At 42.8% G+C, this 27,362-nt stretch overlaps 1 protein-coding gene across 1 annotated transcript in view; it reads right to left on the bottom strand.

Moving 5' to 3' along the window:
* The window catches only part of LOC130123388 (storkhead-box protein 2-like), a 119,772-nt gene that overhangs the window by 80,656 nt on the left and 11,754 nt on the right, over nt 1-27,362 (bottom strand). The window lies entirely within an intron of this gene.

Raw genomic sequence — 27,362 nt, forward strand, 5'->3', positions numbered from 1 at the left:
ACTAGCCAAACTACTCAGTGTCGATAGAGTTTGTAAAGCGAGCCAAAAAAAGCTACACTCGCATTCCAAATGGATCAGTCACTTTTAAGCAGTGGTTGACATCCTTTCATGAGCAGCATGGACAAGGACAGCTGGCTTTTATGTATTAAAATTCTGAATAACAAAGCTAATGCTGCACCACACCCAATCAATGATAGAAGTTAGCTTGTGTGATCAAGCTAACAATTTACCATGCAAACAAAGTGGCACTACTGTCACATCTGGGAATGAGGCATTTGATGATTCCATGGTGGCAGAGAGAGATTGGTGAAGTCATATTTTATAACAAAACATCTGGTAAAGTGAAATGGAATCAACATCACGTAATACTAACAGGAAAATGAGGACCTCCAACTGTAGGAACAGTGGGGTATCGACTTTATAATACGAGTTTTATTTAGATAATGGTAGCTAGAGATGTACCTGAACCAAAGAATTTCTTTTGGTGAAAGCATAAATAATCCATCCATACTTCCACTGCACATTTTCCACAAAGCAACACCAGTCTGTATTTGCAGCATTTAACTTTAAAACCCAGTGGTGAAGTAGGCATTAATCTCCTTTTGGCTTGGCACGCACTATTTTGATAGTTTGTACTGGACATGGGCTATGTCACAAAATTAAATCTTAACCATGTTAAGAAGCCCCAGTTCCCTCCGCTGTTTTACACACAAAAATTAATATAGTGCTAGGACAAAGTTGAGCTCTCGTACACACGAAACCACTTAGCAAAAAAAGAGCTAATCTTATTATCATGAACATATCACTTTTTTAACTGAAATTACATGCAAGCCCCAGCAGCCTCTCCCATCAACACCATCTAGCAGTCTCCACTCTCTCATGTAATCCCTCATACTGGTGTGATGAGAAGACCACATCAGGAACTAGTACCCTTGCGGTAAAGGACACTCAAGATTTGTTTTTACCTTAGTATACAGTATGTCCTCAAGCATTCCTAATTCAACCACAGGGCAGTTTCCACAAGTTTAATACAAATTTGATAACAGTATAAAAAATGTTCACAAATACTATGTAATGGTGACTGAAGACGCAAAATATGATTATTCTGACCATCAAACCATTTGATGGTTAATTCAACGAGTAATCAATATATTAGCAGTATTTAATCTTAAATATTTAGACTTAGAATTTTATTTCATTTCTTTTTTGGTCACAAAACTGATTCAGTATTTCTGAAGGTTTGCTTTGTAAACAGTGCTTCGACACGGTGTGCTGAGTATACAAAGCCTGAATACCTCCTTTGAAAGAAAGTGTGAATAAAAGCATTTTGCTTTTGGACTGTTATATTACAGGCAAGAGTACTAAAACAAATTAGACACACATTTTTACCGGTGTTTCTGACTGACTAAAGAGTTCATATCTAAAGTATTATATGAAAGTGGCAAGTGGCTCATGGATCTCATGTGGGAATTTAAGGGAAAAAAAACAAACATTTTGTGCCGTTTGAAATACAATATCCTGACATCAAATCCAAATCGAATTAATGCAGAGATTAAAGATAATGGGTGCAGATGCATTGATATCGTGTCAGGAGACGGAGACAAATACTAATGGTATCACTGCTGCCAAGATCAACCTCAGCTTGCATATTGCCAACACTTGTTGAGAGCACCGTAGTATAAAACACGAAGCTTTTGCACCAAAGGATATCCTCTCAACATGTAATGATAGCGGCTGATATTGTATCTGAAGTTATCTCAGGCAATGAGCACCAGAGTGACTCTGTGCTAAAATGATGTTGGCAAAACAATTATACTTTTTACCATTATCATGCTATGCTGACTTTTGCAGCAGGAAGGCTTTTTTTTAAGGTGTATGGAAAGGGATGTTGTATTGCAAACCAAATTAGTCTAAAGCGTGGCACATGCTTCTGCAAAGGTAGATGTAAATGTCCCTGCACAGCAGCACAAATAAGGGGTTTCTGGGTGATGTGAGCCTTGCAAAGGTTCACGGCATAGCAGACATGTACACCTCCAAAATCTCAAAAGTGCATCAAGCATGTCCAAAAAGCTACATTTATAACCAATGCCGAGGGGTTTATCAGGGTAGGTTGTCTGCTAGCATGACATCATATGAAACCAAATTGTAGAGGGAACATAGTATATATATACTTAAACCAAGTGACATGTCATGGCTGTTTTAATTCCAGGCATACACTATATAAACATCTATATTTGAATCCGCTGGTAACTGTGTAATTGAACGTGTGTGTGTGTGTGTGTGTGTGTGTGTGTGTGTGTGTGTGTGTGTGTGTGTGTGTGTGTTTCTTCATGTACAGTACCTGTCTGTATATAAGCAGGTGGACTCTGACATAGATACTGTACAGGGTACTGATGATGCTTGCTGTGTCTGTGGATCCTGTAGTCCTTTTCACTGCGGGACCGTCGGTTCCTATGTGGCTCGACTGAAGGCATCGATGGCACCCAGCGCTCCGAGAAGTCTGAACTGGGCCATGCCCGCCGCAGCGTCGCACTGCCTGCCTTCTTCATCCTGGGCAAGCAAGATGGCCCACTGACAAGCAGCTTGATTTTCACACTATTGTAATATTCAGTCAAATATGTCTTTCTGTAACCAAACTAAGTGTGGAATTATTTGGCTGACAGATTAAAGCAAGTGCCACAAGTATCCAGGTCAAATCCATTCTCATTTGTTTATTGTATAAAAAATATATATTTCAAGAAAAGGAGCTGGTCCCATGGTCGGTCCCATTTTCAATGATTCCTGCATGGTCACCATACTATTGACTTCACCTGGCAGTCAACTGTCCAAAAAATGGTGGTGGTGGTGGGGGTCAGTGGACCAGGACAGTCCAGGGGAAGGGGGAGGTGAATTGTTACCTCCAGCCCCACATGGACCACCACTTTCCTTCCCCTACGTCCTCAGATCATGGTAGAATGGTGTGATTTCTTGTCGCCTAGTCTTGTCCATATTCCTCCTATATTCAAACACTTACATATGCACTCCTTCACACACATGCACAAAACACATGTGCAGAGGACTGTTATATCCTTCTTGTATCCAGCAGGTGTGTATACTGAACCAGCAGCAAGCGGTTAGCCGAGCCTCATCTCTGCTTCGCTTCCAATTCGTCCAATTTTAGCTTTAGCATTAGCATCAGGGTGAAGGCAATAGATAGCCTCATGTTGGGAACCCAGCGTTGGTTTTGTGGGAAAACGGGATCGTGGAGTGGGGGGGAAGCATGAGAGAGACACCCCGGGATCCCAGTCAGACAAACAAAAGCCCAGAGTAGCAAGAGAAGGAGGGAGGAAGAGGGGGCGCTAACACAACACGGGCCAAAAAATAAGAGGTAGAGCAGCCATTGTGGAGAGAGGAGAGAAAGAGAGTATCACTCCTCCACTCCTCTGTTACTCCTCTCTCCCTCTATTCAGACTTCTGCTGGCCTCTAATGTCCATCCAAAGAAAATGTGTCCCTCGCATAGCTACCCTCTCCTCTGGAGAAAAGGATGTGTGTGACAGCGTGTGTGTAGCTCTATGAGAGTGTGTCGATGCATAAGCGTCTACAGCCACTGAGGGAAAGATGATGGAGGATGTGTAAAAAGAGAAGAATCCACAAATGAGGAGAAAACCCAGCAGACAGCCAAGCAGGAAAAATTAATGATATAAGAAAGGGCTAATCCACAGCTGAGTGTTGCTACTGCTTTTCCTTTGTCCTCCCTGGGTTCCCTTTTCCCTTCTCTTTCTCTCTGCCTGCTGCTTACTCGCTTGCTCACTGACTGGCTCTGCTGCCGCTCTCTGTCGTGGTGTTATTGTGCTGCTGCGCCATGGAGGAGGAGAAAAGAGAGTGGGAGAAAGAAGGAGAGGAGGGGGAGAGAGGGAATGGGCAGAAGGAAGGGAGGGCAGGAAGCTTGTCAGTTAACCAGTATGCCCCCCCCCCCCTGTTGAAGCTGAATTGTGCTGGTGTCAGTGTGTCCATTCATAGAAAACAGATCTAAGTTGATCTGTTAAATAGTAGTTACTAGGCTGAATTTGTGTCTCTGAAAAGAATTGTCAGGGGCACTGTTAGGTGTGTGTGTGTGTGTGTGTGTATGTGCGCGCGCAAGAGCTTTGCTGACTTGTAGCAAGGTTCATGAGCCGGCCAATCAAATTGTGGCTCTTAGCCTATCTCTTTAGTTAGCAGCATACTGACCAAATGCTGCAACACACACAGCAACACAGGCAACACCTAACATTCTCAGCAAGCAGTGTGACCTCGCCTAACCTTCCCACGCCTAACCTTAAGTACAATAGAGTACACGCCCCTTTAAACTGCCAGCTAAACCCTGCCTTAACGGCCTCGGCTGAAATTCATCCAAACTCCTACATCGGCTTCTATTCTAAAATTCCATGTAAACACATACAGCAGCACATCAACAGCAAAGCTAAGCTCATTTGCTCGTACACACAAAATAATCCATTACAAAACAGCCTTACGTAACATTTTTAAACCTTTAAGTAACTATCACTTCAGACTGATTCTTCAGTTAGCAGCTATCAGTCAGGATGCTGCAACACGCAGCAACAGAAGAAATAGTAGCTAGCTCACATATTAGCGAGGCTCAGCGCTTTCGGTTTTTACCGATTTTCCCCCAAAAATACCCAGATTTTTTTTTAAAAGGAGCAGATCAGTTTAAACTGATGTTCACCCGGATTTTATGTTTCCATGGATCCAAAAGCTGTTCCTGTTCGTGTGAGGTTATGTAGCAGTGTCCTCTTGGGGTGAAATTTGGCATGCTGGGTGGCTTTGAAAAATAAAAACCCAAAACGCTGAGCCTTGCATATTAGCTAGCTTACATCAACTCTGAACTAGAAGAGTGTACTCGGAAGAGTGAAGATCCCCACCAGGTGTATCTCCCCTTCTCCGGTGCTCGGACTTGGGCAAAAAACAGCTGAGGAATTGGCACTCAGTTGTGGTATAGAACAGGTTTTTCAAAGGTTTTAAATCATCGCAACCACGAGAGGTCCTTGATCATACAGTCACAATGGTGCAGAAAAATCATTAGGCTGACCGGCCCAGTAGTGTGTGAGATTAGCAGTTTACAGATACACACACACACGGACAGAAAAACGACTATTTTCCCTGCCAAAATATGACTTTTGCGCAACGCCCAACTCGATTGAACAGGAAAAATGGGGAAAAAAAGTTTTTAATATGCATTGCTCAAGCTAAAAAATCTACCTGATAAAAACATTTTGCCTGTCAGTCAGTGGCGCCCCCAAGGGGTGGCCAGGGGTGGCCACGGCCACCCTGATACTATCCCTGCCCCCCCCGCTGCCCCCCCCAGCCACGAGTCGCATATGCAGAATATGCTTCTGATTATGCATAATATGCTTCTATCTGATATTTTACATTAAGTGCTGTTCATTTAAATCAATAATGTATATTTTTCTTAACTCTCATATCGACAGTTTTCAACTAGCCTATACAGTATACTACAACAGCATCATAGAATTCCTGAAATTCAGTCATGGCTTTTGGTTTTGGTGTGCCACCCCAAGATTTTCAATGGCCCCATTTGGCTACCCCTATAAAACATTTCTGGGGGCGCCACTGCTGTCAGTCTGTGGATGCCCAGCTTCCTTGGCGGACCCTCGCACGAATGCAACCAAGTCTAATATGAACTTGCACTTTCCAAAAAAAAAAGGTTTGCTATGCAACTATTTAGGTCTAACACTGACCTTGTCTTTATTTTCGTAATATAATAACGCTTGCATTCACACGGAATCCAGTAAACGGCAGACGGCAACCCGGAAGTCATTATTGTGGACGAGAGCAGGATGGTAAAATCAGATGACACCGGCAAATTATGCCGACAACGGCAACAGCTGCCATCCAAAGTTAACATATTTTAATTTTTTTTCCGTCTTTCAAGACAGGATTTACAACCGGATGTTACGTAGCACATCACAAAACAGAAAAGATGGCGGATTGTAGAGCCGAAGGAACGGAGAAGACCGTAGGTTCACACTTTAGCCGTGTAGGCAACTTTCTTTAATCCACGGTAAATCAGAGAGCAACCAAACCACAGCTCGACTGAGCGGAGGTGGCAAGAATAATCAGAAAACTGGCTGGACAACCATAACTTAACCCTGCGTTAACCTGCCAGGGCAACCATGACTTAACCCTTAGTTCCTGGGTTGAATTCTGTCCCCAATACGTGTCCACCACATGAGCCCCCCCAGAATTCGCCCTAGTAATCGAAGTCAGGCAGGCGCGGGGGGACAACAGGCCGTCCGCGGCGGCTCCGGATAACAGGGGCCGGAGTGTCTCTGGGAGGCATTGACGCGGGCCTGTGGAGGTCGGCCTGAGGAGCAGAAGAGGCAGCTCGGGCCTCCACGGGGGGAGGAGGCGGAGCCGGGGGACGACCGCGACGAGGAGGTTGGGCTAACTCCAACGGCTGCGTCAAGTCCAGGTGTGCGGGTTTAACTCGGTCCACTGAAACATGCTCGGCCGTGCCCCCAAAATCCACCACCAGGTGCTTAGTTCCCCGTTCCAGGACGCGGAAGGGGCCGTCATAAGGGGGTTGCAGAGGGGGGCGGTGTGCGTCGTGACGGATGAACACGTAGTCCGCTGACTGCAGACCTGGGGGCACCTGGGACACCGGCGCGCCGTGTTGGGCGGTAGGGACGGGTGTGAAAGCTCTGACCCCGTCCAGCAAGGAGGCTCGTTGGTCCACAGCTGACCAGGGACGCGTTGCATTGGGCATGAAATCGCCTGGGACTCGCAGCGGCGTGCCGTACACCAGCTCCGCAGAGGAGGCTTGTAGGTCTTCCTTCGGGGCGGTCCGCAGGCCCAGCATGACCCATGGGAGCTTGTCGACCCAGTTGCAGTCCTTGAGAGTAGCCCGAAGCGCAGCCTTCATGGACCGGTGGAAGCGCTCACATAGGCCGTTCGCCTGAGGGTGGTAGGCGGTAGTGCGATGAAGCTTGACGCCCAGAGCCTCACCCACAGCACTCCATAGCTCTGAGGTAAACTGTGGCCCGCGGTCAGATGAAAGGTCGGAAGGCGTACCGAAACGTGAGACCCACGACCCAATAAAAGCCCGGGCCACATCAGCAGACGTCGTGGATGCCAGGGGAACAGCTTCAGGCCAGCGCGTAGTCCTGTCCACCACAGTGAAGAGGTAGGTGAACCCATGGGAGGGGGGTAGGGGACCAACCAGGTCGACGTGGACATGGTCAAATCGTCTCTCCGGCACTGCGAAGCGTTCCAGGGGCGCCTTAATGTGGCAATGTGATGCTCCACCCCATGCTTAGCGGTGGGTGCAGAGAAGGTAGGCTGGGTGAGGTCAGGGAACTCAGCGAGGAGGCGGGTGAACTTGTCTGCCTCTGAGAGAGAGTTGGCTAGACCTGCATAGGCCGCTTCCCTCCGCGTACATGCGAAGGAGGAGAAGGTTAAGGCATCGACCAGACGGCTGTTCTGAATGTCCACTAGCAAACCGTAAGCGCACAAAAAATCAGCTCCGAGGAGGGGAAGCGTTACATTGGCCATGACGAACTCCCACGTGAAACGTTGTCCACCAAAACACAGTTCTACAGACCGCACGCCGTAGGTGTGGATAGGGCTGCCGTCAGCCGTCGCCAACTGGGGGCCCCGCTCCCCGCCCATGATGTCGACGTCAGTAGCAGGGAGCACGCTTCTCTGTGCGCCCGTGTCACAAAGAAATCGCCGACCGGAGATGGTGTCGAGGATGAAGAGTAGCCTGCTCGTATCGCCAACACTCATGGCCACTACTGAGTGTTGGCCCTCTCGTTTCCCGTCGGCCTGTAGTTGCAGGGGGAACGGCACCGTTTAGCTTTCGCACCAAATCGAGCGTGGTACATACAGAGTCCAGAGGGCTTGTAGCGGTCTGATGCTGTGGCGCCACCGTCGGGCCACGCCCGCGATGTCGGCGGGGGGCCAGTGAAGGTAGGAGCCAGCACCCCGGCATGGGAGGAACGTTGTGTAGCGACGAAGAATCGGTCAGCCTCCTTTGCCAGCTCACGGGGATCAGTGATGGTGGAGTTAGCGAGCCCAGTCTGGACGTGGGGCGGCATGTTGCGCAGAAACAGCTCCATAAACAGGAAACATGGCTTTTCTTGACCCAGTAGGTTTAACATCCTGCTCATTAGCTCCGATGGTTTGCCATCTCCCAAGCCCTGAATTGCGAAGAGGCGACGTGCTCTCTCCGTTGTTGACAGTTCAAAAGTTTCAAGGAGGAGATGTTTAAGTGCGGCGTATTTACCATCGGCCGGTGGGTTGGTTATGAAACCGCTTATCCTGGAAGCCGTAGCGCACCCCAGCGCTGCCAATACGTAGTAGTACCTGGTCTCGTCTGCTGTTATGTCTCTGAGCGCGAACTGTGCCTCAGCCTGCGCGAACCACGTAGCCGCGGAAGACTCCCAAAACTCCGGCAGTTTAATTGCAACGGCGTTCGTAGCCATAATGTGTGTGGTTTCAGAAAACTTATCCGAAAACCGACGTCGGGGTCACCAGTGTAGAGCCGAAGGAACGGAGAAGACCGTAGGTTCACACTTTAGCCGTGTAGGCAACTTTCTTTAATCCACGGTAAATCAGAGAGCAACCAAACCACAGCTCGACTGAGCGGAGGTGGCAAGAATAATCAGAAAACTGGCTGGACAACCATAACTTAACCCTGCGTTAACCTGCCAGGGCAACCATGACTTAACCCTTAGTTCCTGGGTTGAATTCTGTCCCCAATACGTGTCCACCACAGGATTAATTTTATAGGTATATGAACTGACAGAATTACTGTATATAATTATATAAAACAAACACAAAAGACTTTGGAAAATTTCGTTTATCTTTTTTTTTGCAAACAAAACAACATCTTAGCAAGCCATGTAGTTTTTTTTAACCGTCCTGCCATTCGATCATGCTGTTTGTGGTTTTTCCTGTTCCTTTATACTAACTGCCATTTACCATCTCCTGGGTTTACGCTCACGCATGCAAGAGCCACATCTACAGTTGACTCAGATCGGGCAGCGACAAGAACATGCAACACTTCCTGTATTGACTGCAACCTAGAGGGAGTTGTTCCTTTCACATGTTTTGGATTGTCGAAAATATTTTAATATTTTTTGATCAAGCTGCTGCCCGATCTGAGTCAACCGCAGATGTGAGTTGCGCATGCACAATCATAAAACATTTACCCAGCTTTATTATATTACGAAAATAAAGACAGAAGTGTAAACTACTAATAAGACACATTAGCCCCTAGCTAACGGGTCTAACCCTTTAGCCGAGCGGTTAGTGATGTCGCCTTGTGGTGCAGTACACCCCGTATCGAATCCCGCACCGGGCAAGAAAATAACCGGTGGCAGTGGTGGGATCCGGAAGTGTGCAGATCCTCAGAAGTCTCTCCGGAGCGCGGGAAGAACAAAACGCGAGGGCGCGCTTCCGAGGAGGGTGACGACTGTAAACTACTAATAAGACACGTTAGTCCCCAGCTAACGGGTCTGACCCTTTAGCCGAGTGGTTAGTGATGTCGCCTTGAGGTACAGTACACCGCGTATCGAATCCCGCACCGGGCAAGAAAATAACCGGTTACAGAAGTGATTATTTTCCAGTGTTCCTCCAGTTCTCCGGTGCTGAGATCAGCAACGGATGATTTTCTTACTTGCAAAATATGATCAAATTCTCGTTTACTTTCAAGACTCATATGCTGTCGCTGCCCAATCAAAGTCAGCCGTATGCCTGTGAGACTCGCGGTTGACTCGGATTGGGCAGCGACAGAGAGCAGCGCTGGTCAAGTGAGCTAGAATGAAGAGAGTGAGCGGCGGTAGCGAGAACGAATGTTTTTCCAAAGGTTTTGAATCACCGCAACCACGTGAGGTTCTTGATCATACAGTCATAACTGCACAAAAAAATTAGGCTGATAGTTCCAGTAGGGTGCGAGAGTAGCTGTGGACAGATACAATCACACACACACATTATTTATTTATTTTTATTTTATTTAACCTTTATTTAACCAGGAGGATCCCGTTGAGATTACAAACCTCTTTTCAAGCACATGCACATGCGCGCGCGCACAAACACGCGGATGGACACACAACCAAATGCATAAACCCCCCTTCCAGGTGGAGATAACAACATCGCACCTCTCTTTGGAACAAGCAGCACAAAGCTTTACAATAAGCAACTTTTCTTGAAATAACCATATTACATAGCCTTGTCTCTTAATGAATACATGGACCTGGTAAAAATGGGAGCAAATATATGACAAAGATTAGAATTCCATCACCAATTTCTGGATTATAAAAGATACTCACATCTGTTCCTAAACAATATTATTTTTGTGAATTCATAAGCTCTAACAGCATGTTCCCAAAGCCAAAGTAAGTTATGTTTTGCTGACTTTTTTTTAAATAAATTAAAACTAAAATATAGTGCATGCATAAGTATTCAACCCACACATAACAATACTTTGTAGAGCACCCTTTTGCTGCAATAACAGCCACGATTCTCTTGGGGTAAGTATGTACATGATTTGCACATTCCTCTGGAGTGATTTTCGCCCATTCTTCTTGGCAGAATTTGTACAGGTCTTGCAGTTGGTGGGATGGTGCCTCTGGACTGTGATTTTCAGTCTGTGCCACAGATTTTCAATGGGGTTAAGGTCTGGACTTTGACTTGGCCACTCCAAAATGTTCACCTTTGTGTTGCTGAGCCATACCATTGTTGATTTAGCCTTGTGCTCAGTATCATTATCATGCTGGAAGGTGAATCTTCTCCCAAGCTTCAGTTTTATGGCAGACTGCAACAGGTTTTCTTCCAATATTTCCCTGTATTTAGCTCCATCCATTCTTCCCTCAATCTGAATAAGGTTCCCAGTGCCTGCAGATGAAAAGCAACCTCACAGCATTATGCTGCCACCATTATGCTTCACTGTAGGGAGGGTGTTTTTTAGGGCATTAGCAGTGTTAGGTTTGCACCACACATAACACTATGAGTTTTGGCCAAAAAGCTCAACTTTCGTCTCATCTGACCACAAAACCTTACCCACATCCTAACTGGGTCTCTCTCATGTTGGGTAGCAAACTCCAAGCATGCTTTTATATGCATTGACCAATGGCTTCTTTCCTGCCACCCTCCCATACAGGCCAGATATATGAAGAGCCCGTGATATGGTTGACTCATGCACATTTTCTCCAGATTCAGCCACTGACCTCTGGAGCTCCTTCAAAGTGATTGCAGAATCATCTGTGGCTTTCCTCACCAGCCCATGTCTTGCTCAGACGCTTTGTTTTGAGGGACGGCCTGTCCTACAAAGCATCTGGGTGGTGTGATACAGCTTCCACTTTCTGACAATGGATCCAACAGTTTTCTCTGGAACACCCAAACACTTGGATATTGTTTTATATCCCTTTCCCGCCTTCTGCATTTTAATCACTTTGTTTCTTACTTCAGTATTATGCTCCTTTGTCTCCATTTTCTGATGGAGTCCATGCCCGGCTGATGAACTTTACACAGAGTGCTTTTTATACCCATAAATGAGACCGTTACTTTAATGTTATTGGTGCACACTAATTATGTCCAACTCTGTTAACCTGGGTTTGCTTTAAGAATAATTTGTCATTTGTGTAAACTTGGAGCGTTCAGAGCACAAAGGGTTGAATATTTATGCAAGCACTATATTTTAGTTTTTAATTTATTAATAAAGTCAGTGAAACATAACTTATTTTGGCTTTGGGAACATGCTGTTAGATCTTATGCATTCACAAAAATAATATTATTATTCAGGAACAGATGTGTGAGTATCTTTTATAATCCAGAAATTAATGAGGAATGTCAAGGGGTTGAATACTTTTGCAAGGCACTGTATGTTTGTGGTCTCACCCAATTTCAATATTGGTTAGGATTTGAAAAGTCCTCAAGTGTGCACCCAGACTCAGTATCAATCCAGGAGAGTGGTCATCCTTCAGCAAAGCCATGTAGTGACAACAGTGGGGTGTCCTTTTCTGTGCATTCAGGAAACCATTTGGTAACAATTTATGATGGTCACAGATTTTAGCGTAACACTGTAACACTGATTTGCACATTTTTGTTTTATTCGTTTTCTGATCTAAAAACACAAATGTCTGCTCATTGGAATTTCAGGAGGTGCTACAGGATCAATGCAGAATACAATAATGGCACTGTTAAATATCAAACTATATTAGATGTGGCATCATTGGATGTGATGTAATGTAAAAGCCAGTATATATATAGCGTTTTTCCGAAACCGTCAATGGTGTTGTGAGTGCTCAACTAATGAGGAGCGGAATATCAACACGGATACAGGAAAAAAGATTTTAATACATTGCAAGGTATTAAAAACTTTTTTCCTATATCCGTGTTGATATATAAATGTGTGTGTGTGTGTGTGTGTGTGTGTGTGTGTGTGTGTGTGTGTGTGTGTGTAACTTTGTTAAACGAAACATTCAACGGTAGGGAAAGTGCTCAACATAAAGTCAATATATATATGACATTAAAGAGGTACTAAACACTTAAAAATGTTTTTTAGCTGTAAACTGAATGATATATGACTGTACAGTGATGAAACAAATCAATGTTGGTGTTAATATTGTTATTGCTCGCCAAAATATTAAAAATGAGCATTTCATGGCTTGAAAATGATTCAACACACCACCTACTGTGGCAGTAGCCTCTGAATTTCTATTACCAGGGCCTTCAATGAATTTGCCACCTTCTTTAATAACAAAATTCAGAAAATTAGACAGGCAGCCAGTGCCTCCATACTAGCTACAGGGCATGTGTTGTCCCTAAGTCCACCTAAAATCAATTCAAATATTATGTCACAATTTGATCCATCAACCATAAAAACTTGGGGGACATTATACAACATCTGAAATTCTCCTCTTGCTGCCTTGATATTCTGCCAACAGGATTTTTCAAAAATTGTTCTTATTGCATGTCCTCAGAGCTTCAACAAATTGTCAACACATCTCTTTTCTCAGGTCTCTTCCCACAGGCACTGAAAACTGCAAGTCATCAAGCCACTCTTGAAAAAAGAATAATCTAGACACTTCACTAATGAACAGTTATAGGCCCATATCAAACTCGTGTTTCTGAGTAAAATAATTGAAAAAGCTGTTTTCCAGTAGGTCAACAACTTTTTGGTACTAAACAACAGTTTCGATGTCTTCCAGTCAGGATTTCGACCACACCACAGCACTGAGACTGCTTGTGTTAAGGTATTGAATGACACCCTCTTAAATACAGACAGTGGTAGAATCTGAGTCCTGGTATTATTGGATCTCAGTGCTGCATTTGACACAGTTGACTACAACATATTACTGGACCGATTGGAAAACTGGGTGGGACTTTCTGGCACAGCACTAAACTGGTTTCAATCCTACTTAAAGGACAGTGACTACTTTGTGTCTATAGGTAATTACAAGTCTGAGCGTACAAAAATGACCTGTGGAGTTCCCCAAGGCTCTATTCTTGGGCCACTTCTGTTTAACATCTATATGCTCCCACTAGTCCAGATTATGGAAAACAACAAAATATGTTACCGTAATTATGCAGACGACATGCAGATTTACATAACCATATCACCAGGTGACTATAATCTCATACAAGCACGGAGTAAGCGTATGGAACAAATCAATGATTGGATGTCTCAGAATTTTCTTCAATTAAACAAAGATAAAAATTAAGTAATTGTCTTTGGCGCTAAGGAAGAACGATTAAAAGTCAGCACTCAGCTACAATTGGCAATGTTAAAAACAACGAACCAAGCCAGAAATCTTGGTATTTAGATAGCCACATTAAGACAATTACAAAGTCTGCCTACTATCACCTGAAGAATATATCAAGAATGAAAGGATTTGTCTCAGCAGGATTTGAACAAACTTTTCCATGCATTTATATTCAGTCGACTTGACTACTGTAACATTTCTTTTTCAGGTCTTTATAAAAAAAAATTTTTTGATCAAGCGGTTGCAGCTGATTCAGAATGCTGCTGCTCGAGTCCTTACTAAGACCAAAAGAGTGGTTCACATCATTCAAGTTTTGAGGTTGCTACATTGGCTACATTGGCTACCTGTCCATCACAGAATTAATTTTAAAACTCTGCTCTTGGTTTATAAAGCACTGAATGATTTAGGGCCAAAATACATTTCTGACCCTGTGATGGCCTGGTGGCTTGTCCAGGGTGTGTCCCTGCCTGCCGCCCAATGACTGCTGGGATAGGCTCCAGCATCCCTGCGACCCTCAGAGCAGGATAAGCAGTTTGGATAATGGATGGATGGATGGATACATTTCTGATCTACAGCTACACTATGAACCATCCAGACTGCTCGCTCAGATCATCTGGGACAGGTCTGCTTTCTGTCCTGAGTCAAAACTAAACATGGAGAGGAAGCTTTCAGTTTTTATGCACCACATATCTGGCACAAACTCCCTGAAAACTGCAGGTCTGCTGAAACTCTCTGTTCTTTTAAATCTAGGCTGAAGAATGTCCTCTGCCGCTGCCTTTTATTAAAAAAAAAAACAAAGGTTTTGATTTTCATCTTACACTGCACTGTAATTTTTACTCTTTTTATTTGTTTTTAAATGTATTTTTATTGCCTTATGTTGCTTCTCTTAATGCCTTTTATTTTTTATGTAAAACACTTTGAATTGCCTTGTCACTGAAATGTGCTATATAAATAAATTTGCCTTGCCTTGCCTTACTGTTTTAAGTCAGCCCTGAACTAGCAAGGCCAATGCTGATGCACAGTCAACTGATTGGGACTTATCTACGTAATGAAATTAAAAAAAAAGAATGTTGATGCTCTCTAATTACAATGTCAATGGCCTCTAATGGCCCCCCACCCTTGAGTCTGAGTCTGCGAAACTGTACTCATTTTTAAATATATGCTAGTTGAGATAGGAGTTTACGCTATTTTTGCTAGCCTCACTAACCCTGTGCCTTTATCACATTTTCTAACAATATTTTTAATTTCTTGCAATTTACAGTTAGTTATAAGATGGGTTTCCATCTTCCATTTAATGCGCAATTTGAAATTGCGAACTAAAAAATGAGTAATGGAAACATGTGAAAATCGAAAAAAATATCGCAAAAAAGTTTATACGCTCGCATGAGGTAGTTTTTTTAGATGAATCGACAAAGCAATTCATTCATTCATTCATTCATTATCCAAACTGCTTATCCTTACTCAGGGTCACGGGGATGCTGGAGCCTATCCCAGCAGTCATTGGGTGGCAGGCGGGGAGACATCCTGGACAGGCCGCCACACCATCACAGGTCTAACCATCGACAAAGCAATATTTCGCAAAATTGAAATGGAAACACGTTTTTTGAAATTTTTTTTTTTTTTTTGCACAAGGTACTCACACCTAAAGGGGGACTGCCCATTGTTCTGATGGCCCAATCTTCCGAAACCCAAACAGTCCAAAAAATGTCCCATTGGACAGAAAACCCGTTTGTTCGACAGGCCATTATCCCGAAAACAAAAGCCCACTGCTTTGAAGGCCCATTTCTCCGAAAATACACTCTCCCTGTAGTTTTTTTGCACTTAATAGTATAATGATCATGAATGACTAAACTCGTTAGCCAGTTGGCTAACAGGTCTGACCCTTTAGTTGACTGGTTAGCACAGTCGCCCGTAGTGCGGGCTATCTGGGCTCGATTCGGCTACGGCAGTTCCCGGCTGCTCCCTGAATTCACTACAATATCTTAGTGTATTTTGATGTGCAAATGCAAAAATACCGTTTACTACTAATTCGCGTGAAAAAAGATGTAATGTTAAAAGCACTTGTGGCAGTCTCATCTCTACTTCACCAGAAACATCAACTTTCTTGTAATCATCTTTGGCCAGTTCAGATCATTTATTCCCTTACCTGAATTCCAGTTAAGCGAATTACAAGATAAAGTCTGGAATCCTAGAAATAGTCAAAGTTCAAGCCTAAATGTTAAGTCTGACAACAAGAGGGATTGATCAGAGCCAGTATAACTAGTCCATGTCAATATAACAAGTATAGTTTGGTGCAACTAGAACAGAATGCTCATTGTGAAATTTTACCTTTATCTTTTTTATTTATTAAATAAAATGAGTGATGCACTGATGCTGCTTTTTCACTAATGTTACTCACTTTAACTCCTAATCATTCAGTATCAGCCGATACAGAGTGCCGTTGAGGTGCATTTGCTTCACTGGACATTATGGACTTGGACCATTAGTTTGGGGGTCATTGGAAAAGAATGGTTATGAAATAGTGCACAAGACAGCTATGAATTATCCAAAGAATCCAAAATGCTGCACATGAACTTGCTTTGTTTTTTGACAACATTACGCATGCTTGTGGTATGTAATTTTAGTACTGGAAAAAATGCTCACGATACCAATACAATAATTAAGCCTTTTAGCCCAATATAGGCATTTGTGCAGCCCTAGTCTGTCATGTTTTCATACAGTAGAACTCAGAATAGATTACGGATTATTATTATTATCATTATTATTATTATTATGAGCAAGAGTCTAGATTGTCTAGAAACTTTTTTTTTTCAATTTATAAACTTGTTTAATCACATTTTGGTGTTTCACATTGATGGTAAAGGTTTTGATATAGTCAGATATTGGCCTTCATGTGTTCTAATCCTTGTTCTGTTACTTCATTATGTTTTTGTCGTATAAAACAATTAGTGGAACACAAATAAGATAAAAAGAAGCTGTTGCACTTTAGTATTTTTTTTCTTATTTATAAGTCAAGGGGTGGAAGGAAGCCTCTGTACTCTCTATCCTCAGGGAACTCCTCTCGAACCCGGGTAACCGCACAGGAGGGTATAACTATCCAGACGTGCTGGCCCAGGTATCCCCAGCACCATCGAACTACACTGCAGTAGACCAGGTGTCTGTAACAATTAAAGGAGAGGTAACGCTACACGTGTATCTAGCAGTAGAGGCTTGGGCATATGTACTGTATGACAAAAGGTGGCAAATAATTATTAAGGTTAATATCAAACATCCTGTTCATCCTACAACTGACCTGTTCAGCACAAGCTCTTGCATTTACCCGAAGAGCTGCAGATATGTGCCATAGACGGCTTGCAGCACATGTGGATTAAGAGCCAATGCCTCAAAGCCTGGCTGGGCTGTTATGCTGCCCACCCCTCCAATTTGGTCATACCTGTGTGTAACTTTTTAGTAGATGGGAGGAAAAACAGTGTTGCATTCACAGCCAAGAAAGACAATTCTCAAAGGTATACCCTGTCTACACAGTCCAAGAAAATTGCAATAACCATTGCACTATTTGTGACTTTTATAAATTTGGGACCTATGAAAAACCCCACACATTTAAAAAAAAACAAATAAAACTTGAAGATTATCTAATAGCCAATGTACATTCCAATTGGCTGTAGTAGGCAACATAACATTATTTCAGAGACCTTTTTTAACCTAACTCCATCCTACTTTAATGGAAATCACTGGCTTGAACTTCATTATTAAATGGCTGACTGTATGGACCGGGTGTCTTCGTCTTGGACACTATACATGATGATGGCATGCACACAGACCGTTTCCACTGGAGACTAAAGTGGGTTAGTCTATTAAAAAGTTGTGGCTAGCTGTCAAGATGGCCATTATTTTCAATTTTCCATTGTAAAGTAAAAAAAAAGTTTGGATGGAGTTAAGACTGCAAGCAGAGCAGAGGCTAATAAACACTTAGGGCTTCTGCATGAAACTCAACTTTATGCACTAAACAGAGAGAGAAAGAGGCAGGGACAATGGGACATAGGGGCGGAAAGAAAGAATAGCTTTCTTTGATTACTCACGTTAGATAAAATCTGTGTGTGTATATGTAGGGGTGGGTATAAGTGGAGTCATTGACCATAAAGATCACATGGTCATACCCTCTCAGTGTCAAGAACCGGTCCTCTGTGCCTCCTTCTGTTTCTCTCTCTTCCGCACACACACACACAACAGGCATCCTGATGGTGAGTACTCCCATGGAACTAGTACATAGGAACAGACTAGTACCAGCCAGCTCATGGGTCTTCTGCCTTTAAATTGTATTCACTCATTTTCATCCATAAAAAGTGAGATTTAGAAAAACAGACAGCTTTACACTACTGGTGAAGTTAAGAAGAAAGAATGACCACTGGATTTGAGGTGAAGTGAATGTTTAGGCTTCAGGGTGATGGTGCTGTTTCTGATGTATTATTATGGTGTTAGTGCATAGTTAGCATTCACATTTCACCTCATTTGTATCAGAACCACAGCTGGCCATGAATCAGTATCATTATATGTATTACGAACACCGAGTTCTGTTCATGACACAAATGTTGTGTACATTTTAATGAAGAACATTAAAGATTATCAATGTTTGGCAGGCCTATTGTGAAATTCCTCCATTTCCATGAAATTTTACTGCAAACAGCGCCCAGAAAAATGGACTGAATTGAGTATGATTTCAAATCAAATTTCAGATAGGCGAACTACTTATACACTTCCCAGGAGTCATCCACCACAACACCGTAACAGCTTTTGTGCAGCCTATCCTCTCTGGTTGAATGACTGCTGCTGGGTGAAGGAAAATGTGCCATTGCATTGGCGACACTGAACTTTTGGCGGGAATGTCGCCCCAGACATGCTTTTATATTTGTCTGTATTATTGCAAATGTGAAGGCTTCCATCTGTGCCCCCAATAGGATGAATAGTCTACCTCTGTCTGGGTCAGTTCCCTATCCAACAAGTTCCTAACCCATTTGTCCTTGGATGCCGTCAGTGCCTCACCGTAGTCCTCCTGGGTTCTGCTTTTTCCCTTAATATAAGTGGTGTCTTCAGTTTGGGAGGGCAAGGAGGCAAATTCGTTGATTTGTCTCTATTCTCGGCATGTTGAGCAAGTCTGGTTAATTAAACGAAGTTTCTCACCCTCAAAAGTGTTTCTCCAGGTAGTCATGATGCCAAATCCTGGTGTATTTTTCGTTCTTTTACCCTTAGGACATCAATGAGCTTGTCTTATCCATTCATTCTGTAATTGTTTCTGTGTCCTCTGCAAGACACAGAAAGGCTCTGCAGCCCTTCACAGGGGATCTGAAGTGCAGGCTATTAGGGATGAGGCTGTATTGTCGACATCCAAGGTTGAAATGGATGATAGATAGCAAGCTTCTCGCTAGCTTCTCATATTACTACAGTACTTGTTTGGCAGCATTCGATAACTTGCTTGGGCTGGCTACAACAACTGTAACTAGATGTTTCTACTTCTAGTACATTCCATCCAATGAAGCCTTTCCTCTTAATTGTTGACTGGTAACATTATTTGAAAATAACATTAATTATCCTGTGAGAATGGACTAGATTTAGACATAGTGCTTGAAAATTACATTACAGGAACTCTGCTGGTAAAACTAATCCAGTTGGAATGTGGCTGTTGGAATGTGGCTGTTAGGCTATGCAAAGGCTTCCTACCTGGCTGCATCTTCTGTCCAATCCATACAGTGTCATCCTGTACCATCTTTGGACCTACTGTGCCCATAGCAAGTTGAGGCAAATGAGATGCAGCCAAAATTATATTTGCAGCTTTGCGGTTAATTCAGATAATGAGCACCTGCAGCCATCAGCCCCATTGATTCTGTCTGCTCAAAATTTGGTAGCAGAGCAGAGCGAGAGTGAGAGAGAGCAAGAGAGAGATGCTATTTACTACATACCCTGCTGCTAGAGACATCTCAATAGAGAGGCAGTACTAATACCTAGTGGCATAACAGTAGTACTGCAATAAGGGGTGCTTTGGCTTTTCAGAATCAGACTCAAAAAGACAGTCTCTTTGCAAGATTTAGTTGGGTGAGTATGGTTTTCACTGCTTTATTGTGCTGATGATGTTAAAGGAACGGAGGAACCGCTGATTTTGGGAATCTCAGAACTTCCTGAATTCTCCGACAAAGCAAATAAAAACCAAGGGGGCGTATTTCCAATGAAAGTGCATACCAGGTGCGACGAACAATGCAGACGAACAAACGATGACAAATTAATATTAACTTCAATTGACTCTACAATGTATTCATAAAAGTTAAGTTTCATTAAAAATGAAATAGATGTTTTCGGTAATATGTGAATATCATGTAGGCCTAACGATTTAATGTTAGTGATTGATAGATAAACAAAAAGTTTATCCTGGTGCTTGAAAACCCTGCATATTTTGCATTCTCTCTCTCTCAACAGTGAGCAAATAGCATCTGATGAGTAACAACGGGAAAAGAGAATGCCCCTCTAGGTTGTTACGAAAACTCTCCAGCATACACATGACTCTCCACAATACCTCCTTATGTATTGCTACCGTCCTATAAAGGCTACTGGATTTCAGCCTATATTCTCTTTCTTCTCACAATGCAATACTACCTTTTTGTCCTTAGCAGCTTACAATAAATAAGTGTACAATGTGAGAAAAAAAAAAACATAAGGCAGTTATTTTTGATCACTTTAATGGTATATGAAAATGGGACTAGCACAAACCACTGTGTGGGTGCTAGTCCTGCGGAAATTCGGTAACAATTTCCAGGAAAACTCATTTTGCACACTTTGTGGCACTTTCCTACCTGAAATTTGCTTATCTGATCAGCTTTATGAAATCCTTACACCCTTTTCTGTTACCTGAGTGAAACATATTGTTTGAAAATATTTGCAATAAAGTATGAAATCTCACCTTTGTGTGGCCCATCCAAGTCTATTTTCAAACTCAACTGTCAATATGGAACACTCATGTTCTTCGCCTCATTACTGTGCACGGGGGGGGGGGGGATCCTCTGCGCTTATGAGTTCATCATCACCATGAACCTCATACTGAACAAAATAAAACATTTCCTTTAAAAAACGAACAAAGGGAAATAATAAAAAGTCCTTCTAATGGGAAGAACGTGTTTGGTGTTCTTCCTATGGGTTTTGGGAAAAAGAGGTGTAGAAGAAAGGGAGCGTCCAAATAGAGATGCAATTGAATCTAGACTTGGGACAAGCTACACAAAGGTGAGATCTGAATCATGTTCTTTCACGGAATAAGAATTATTCTGCTGAATACCTCCTTCCACCCCACTGCAGGAGGCAAACAGATTCCAGGAGAACACAAATGTATAGGACTACATTTATATTTATTCATGAAGGAGGTGCTTTAATCCAAAGCAATTTACAGGAGTCAGTAATTAGCAGATAAATTCAAATGTTAACAACTGCCGTCATAGAGTGCTATTTACAGTAATCATATCATAACTAAGAGTGCATGTCGAGTGCATTTAATGTGGGTACGCCTTAGAGCAACAAGAGGTGGGGAATAGGAGAATCAAAGAACCAAGTAGATGTACTTTGCCACAAGTCAGAAAAGAGGCAAATCATGCAGTCATGGTGTTTAAGTCAGGACTCTGTGGACTGTGGCACCACCACTGATAAAGCAATATCAAACATCTTGGGGATACCAATGACAACCCTTGGGGCGCTGAAGCAAGGCCGAGCATCAAAGTTGTACGACAACCATTTGAACCCTTTGGGTAGATTAATTACATTACTAGCATAGGGAAGTAAAAAGATGAATTTTCATTAACATAATTTTGCAATTTATATTTACTTCTTTGTATTTATAAAATTTAAACTGAAAAGGTGTCATTGCAAACAATTTCCTGCTATTCTTCATAATCAATATGGTGATAAAATAGATTAAAATAGCTGACTGGCCAAATTACTTTCAATTAAAAGTCTCTCTCTCCCCACTGAAATACAGAGCAAACTTGGAATCCAAACCCGATTCCAAATATATTGTTGGAGAGATATGTAAAGAGGTATACAAAGATCTCTCTATAGTGGATATGGTATTGTAAACCAAATATAACTCCAGTAAGCAAATGAGTGCTAAGACAACATAATCCCTGAAATTTCATACCATCAGGAAAAAAAAAGTAAACAAAATTTTATACAGCTCTATTTAAACCAATAAAAGGTCCACGACTAAGCCATTTACTGCATTAGTAAGTGTTTTAAAAAGAGATGTTATCAAGTTTCCCCACAATGAGAATGAAGTTTTTTTTTAGGTTATTCTAACAATTTTCATTTGTTCAAAAATCACTTGGACATCAACGTGAATGTGTAATTAATCAATAAGACATAAGGTTACCCATATTTTCACATAATAGATTTTATGCACCATCCATTTCACCAGCCGTACTCTGGATACATGTGGGTATATCACTTTTTTTTCAAAACAGACCTTTGATTGACAAGTTGGTAGCAAGCTAATCATGGGGGAATTGCAAACACAGCACACCTTGCATATACTGTATAACAACAGTACATTGTTGAGGAAATGTATCATGATGCCTGTCCCTATCATTAGGGACAAGCATCAACTTGACACTGCACAGACTTGTGGCGGGGATGTATGATCTCAAACCAGTGTCGTCAGTTGGTGATGGCAGTTTTCGCCACGGCCAATAGAGGGCAGTACAGTCTCATGGAAAACTGAGACCGTCAACTCCAATTAGCTCTTTCCCAAATCACTAACCACACTCAAATCAACTTTGCTTGACAGCAAATCTGAATTACAGGCGAACGCACACTAATGCTGCCTTTCCTCACACTAAATACACTTGAAAGAGGCATTTTTTATTCAACTTCAATTCGTGTAAAAATTATATTCTGGAATGAATTCCAGAATATCATTGACCTTGTAAAAATACTATGTACTGTATGTATGCAGCCAGGACTGATCTAGAGATTTTGGTTGGAAAGCATAATATTCATGTGAGGACTATTAATTTTTTAAACTCTACCCCCCCCCACCCCACCCCCACATAGCTTAACAATACATAATTGCATGAGCTGCCACAGCTATGTGTTGTATTACGACAACACAAGCACTCTCTGAGAACAAGAAATATGACACCTCGCCATTTGGTCAAATTTGTTTGGGAAACAGAAACAACTGAAAGACTCAAAAGGAAATGAAAGCGATGGGGCATTGGCTTGTTTTCTTTATTTGCAGGTAATAAAGTAATAAAGCCAACAATGTTTATAAAACAATGGCTTAAGAGGAGTGGGCAGTTGCTGTATGCATATACACAAATAAACTTCACTTGAATATTGCGGATTGTACCTTTAAGGATGAAACAGCTTAATGCATGCTCAATAATCCAGGTAAGGAAACACCAGAAGGTTGAATCTGTTCATCTGGACATGTTTATTGGGAGAAACGTTTCATCACTCATCTCAGTGACTTCTCATGTCATCATTGAAGTGCTGTATTGAAGGCAGTACTATAGACAGAGGCATGGATGTGCTATGGATTCCGCAGTCTCACCTATAATGGCCAACTTTTATACTGAGGAAGTGGAAACAAGGGCTCTGATGTCCTGTCCAGGGACAACACCAAGCCATCGGTTTAGATTTGTGGATGACACCTGTGTTAAAATTAAATCTCAGGATGTACCACATTTCACCAACCACATTAACTCTGTGGACAACCACATCAAGTTCATCAGAGAGGATGTGGAAAATGACAGGTTAGCTTTCCAAGACTTTGAAATTGCAATTGGTGATGGGGGATATGTTTACCGTAAACCAACACATAATGATCAGTATTTAAGGTTTGACTCTCATCATCCACTAGAGCACAAACTAGGAGTCCTCAGGACGCTGTACCACCACCTGACAACGTCCCCACCAACACAGCGGCTGAGGAAAGGGAGAAATCCCACATCAAGTTCCAGTTACTTAACCAGGGCCCACATTATAGGCTCTGGTTAAGTATGGTTAGCCTAACTAGGAGTTTTCCAAAGCCAGGAAGACACCCAAACAGTGCGCCAGCCGACTGAAGAGAGGAGAAGGACAACATCTGCCTAAGTATAAACCAGTGGTGATTCCATATGTGGCGGGAGTGTCGGAACAGTTGAGACACGTATTTTGCAAACACTGCATCTCAGTTGCTTTCAAACCCCAGACACGCTGCAACAGAAATCAGTTCACTCCAAGGATCGGGTCCTCCGGGTACAAACAGAGCAATATCGTATATGCTGTTAAGTGACGGGAGGATTGCAAGGACTTGTACATCGGGTAAACCAAACAGACACTGGCGAAGAGGATGGCACAACACAGAGGAGCTAACACATCAGGCCAGGACTCCACAGTCTACACCTGATTCAACCTTCTGATGTTTAAAGATTAACGTTGTATCAACACAGTATTATTCTTTATCTAATGTGTTACCAACAATTTTGTTATTATTGCAAGTGGTGAGAAATCCAACTCTTTGAACAAACTAATTCCTTTCGGACTATCCAAGAGTAGAGTTGATTCTGAGTCAATTCAATTACTTTTTAAAAGAGATCATTTCATGGACTTGGTATATATCCGTGAAGACGTTTCGCCTCTCATCCAAGAGGCTTCCTCAGTTCGTGCCTTTCTGACTAGACCAAGCTAGTCTGACTGGCTGGTGGTGAGACTCAGTATTTATCCTCTAGGAGTCGTTGTCAGAGCTATTGATATGCATGGCTCTTTGTGATCAGATGTTTACTCGGTCACGTACAACATTGCCAAACATATAGCCAACATCTTGACTCCTTTAGTGAGTGAAACACCTCACCATGTCCAAAACTCCATTGATTTCGTGGACAAGGTCCAAGGCATAAAACTGGAACTGGATGAAACCATGGTATCCTACGACGTGACCTCGTTATTCACCTGCATCCCAACTATGGAGGCTTTGGAAACTGTGAGGCAACGTTTGCTACGGGACGACACTCTCCACAATAGGACCAACCTCAGCCCACACCAGATTTGCCAACTACTGGACCTTTGCCTGAACACTACATATTTCCAATTCAGGGGCCAGTTTTACAGACAGAAACACAGCTGTGCAATGGGCTCACCAGTATTGCCCATTGTGGCCAACTTGGAAGAGGTAGAACACAGGACCCTGAACTCCTTCAGAGGAACACCTCCGAGCCACTGGTTCAGGTATGTGGACGACACATGGGTCAAAATCCAAACACAAGACGTGCAAGTGTTTACCAAACACATCAACTGAGTGGACAAGAACATTAAGTTCACAAGGGAAGACGTAAAGAACAAGTTTGCCCTTCTTGGACTGTGACGTCCACATTGGGGAAGACAGGAGCCTCCACATTGGGGTTTACAGGAAACCTACACACACAGACCAATATCTCCTATTCGACTCACACCACCCGCTGGAACACAAACTGAGCGTCATCAGAACATTGCAACACAGAGCTGACAATGTGCCCAGCAGCACTCAGGCCCAACGAGAAGAACACACACACCTGAGGGGAGCTTTAAAAACTTGCAGCTACCCCAGTTGGACCTTTGTGAAAGCTGCAACACGTTCCAAAAAGACCAACCAGGTGAGCGAGGAGGAAAAAAGGAACAGAAGGAATAGCGCAGTCATCCCATATGTTTCTGGGGTCTCCGAGAAACGCAGGAGAATTTTCAACAAACACCGCATCCCGGTATACTTCAAACCCAGCAACACACTCTGACAAAGACTGGTTCATCCCAAAGACCGTGTACCACACACCCAGAAAAGCAATCTGGTGTATGCTGTACAATGCAATGAGGATTGTACTGACCTATACATAGGAGAAACCAAACAACCACTACACAAATGGATGGCCCAACACAGAAGGCCAAACTCCTCAGGACAAGACTCAGCAGTCTATCTACACCTAAAGGAGAAGACACACTCCTTCGAGGACAGCAACATACACATTTTGGACAAAGATAGATGGTTTGAAAGAGGGGTGAAGGAAGCCATCTATGCGAAACTGGAAAAACCATTCCTCAACAGAGGAGGAGGTCTGCGACACCACCTATCTCCCACTTACAATGCTGTCCTTTCATCTCTACCCAGGAGACTCAAGAAGCCTAGCCTCCAAGAACAACAGTCGGTCACTAACGGCTCCAACGACTCTCATGACCATGAGAGCCACGCATATCAATAGCACGCATATCAATAGCTCCGATAATGATGGGCGCGGCCATAACATCGGTACACAAAAGAGCCACGCATATCTATGGCTCTGTTAGCGACAGGCGTTGGTAAACATCTAATCACAAAGAGCCACGCATATCAATAGCTCTGACAACGACTCCTAGGGGATAAATTCCAAGTCTCATCACCAGCCAGTCAGACTAGCTTGGTCTAGTCAGAAAGGCATGAACTGAGGAAGCCTCTTGGATGAGAGGCGAAACGTCTTCACGGATATATACCAAGTCCAGTTGCACTTGATTCAACTCCTTTGGATAACCATGACCTGGATGAATGAGAACATTCACAGACAGATCATTTCATGGCACGCAAGCTACCCACACCGCTCATCTGACCAATGAATTGAACAGGACTTTGGCAAGGCTCTGCCACAGCTGGAGTTCTCTAGAACAAACATGTTGTTAAACAAATGGCTCAACAGCCCATTTATTAAAACATGACTGAAAACACCAAAAACACCGACATAAAATAAGACGTCTTTAGAGTCGGTACTGAACAGTTGCAGTTTCGTGACTAATTCTCTTCCCTTCTCTGTGGATGTCATTCATCTGACCCGACTTACTGGGGCTAACAACACTCCCAATATGTATCAGACTGGATGTGAAAGTCCAGAGATAAAAACCATTACATATGACGGATTTATTTATTTATTTAAATTTAGATATAGAAACTAACAAGCAAGGTTAAAACAAGTCTTCTTTTACAACATATTTCCATAAAAATGGACAATGAAAATGTCTTGGTTTTGTAGCAGCGCTACACTCCACCACATCATGATGTTGCCTTCACCATGCTTAGCAGTAGGTATTGTATTCTTAGGGTTAGGGCTGCTGTTCCTGCAACAGACATATCTTTACAATTTAAGACCACAAAGGTCTACTTCTGTTTAATCAATACAAAATAAATGTGAAAGACTGTCTTTTCTGATAATTAAGAATACATTATGTATGCAAACACAAAACAACAACAATATGATCAACATACACTACATGGCCTTCTAATTCGTGGGTTTGGCTATTTCAGCCCCACCCATTGCTAACAGGTGTATAAAATCAAGCATACAGCCATGCAGTCTCCATGGAGAAAAACTGGCAGTACAACGGGTTGTACTGAAGAGCTCAGTGACATTCAATGTTACACTGTCATAGGATGATACCTTTACAACAAGTCAGTTGGTCTGCAAATCTGTTAATGTGAAGTGGAAATGTCTAGGAGTAGTAACAGCTCAGTCGTGAAGTGGCAGCACAAACAAGCTGCGGGACTTCCAAGTACTGAAGCACGTAGCCCATAAAAATTGTCTGTCCTCGGCTGCAAA

Source organism: Lampris incognitus, chromosome 1, assembly GCF_029633865.1.
Source record: "Lampris incognitus isolate fLamInc1 chromosome 1, fLamInc1.hap2, whole genome shotgun sequence".
NCBI classification, from domain to species: Eukaryota; Metazoa; Chordata; class Actinopteri; order Lampriformes; family Lampridae; genus Lampris; species Lampris incognitus.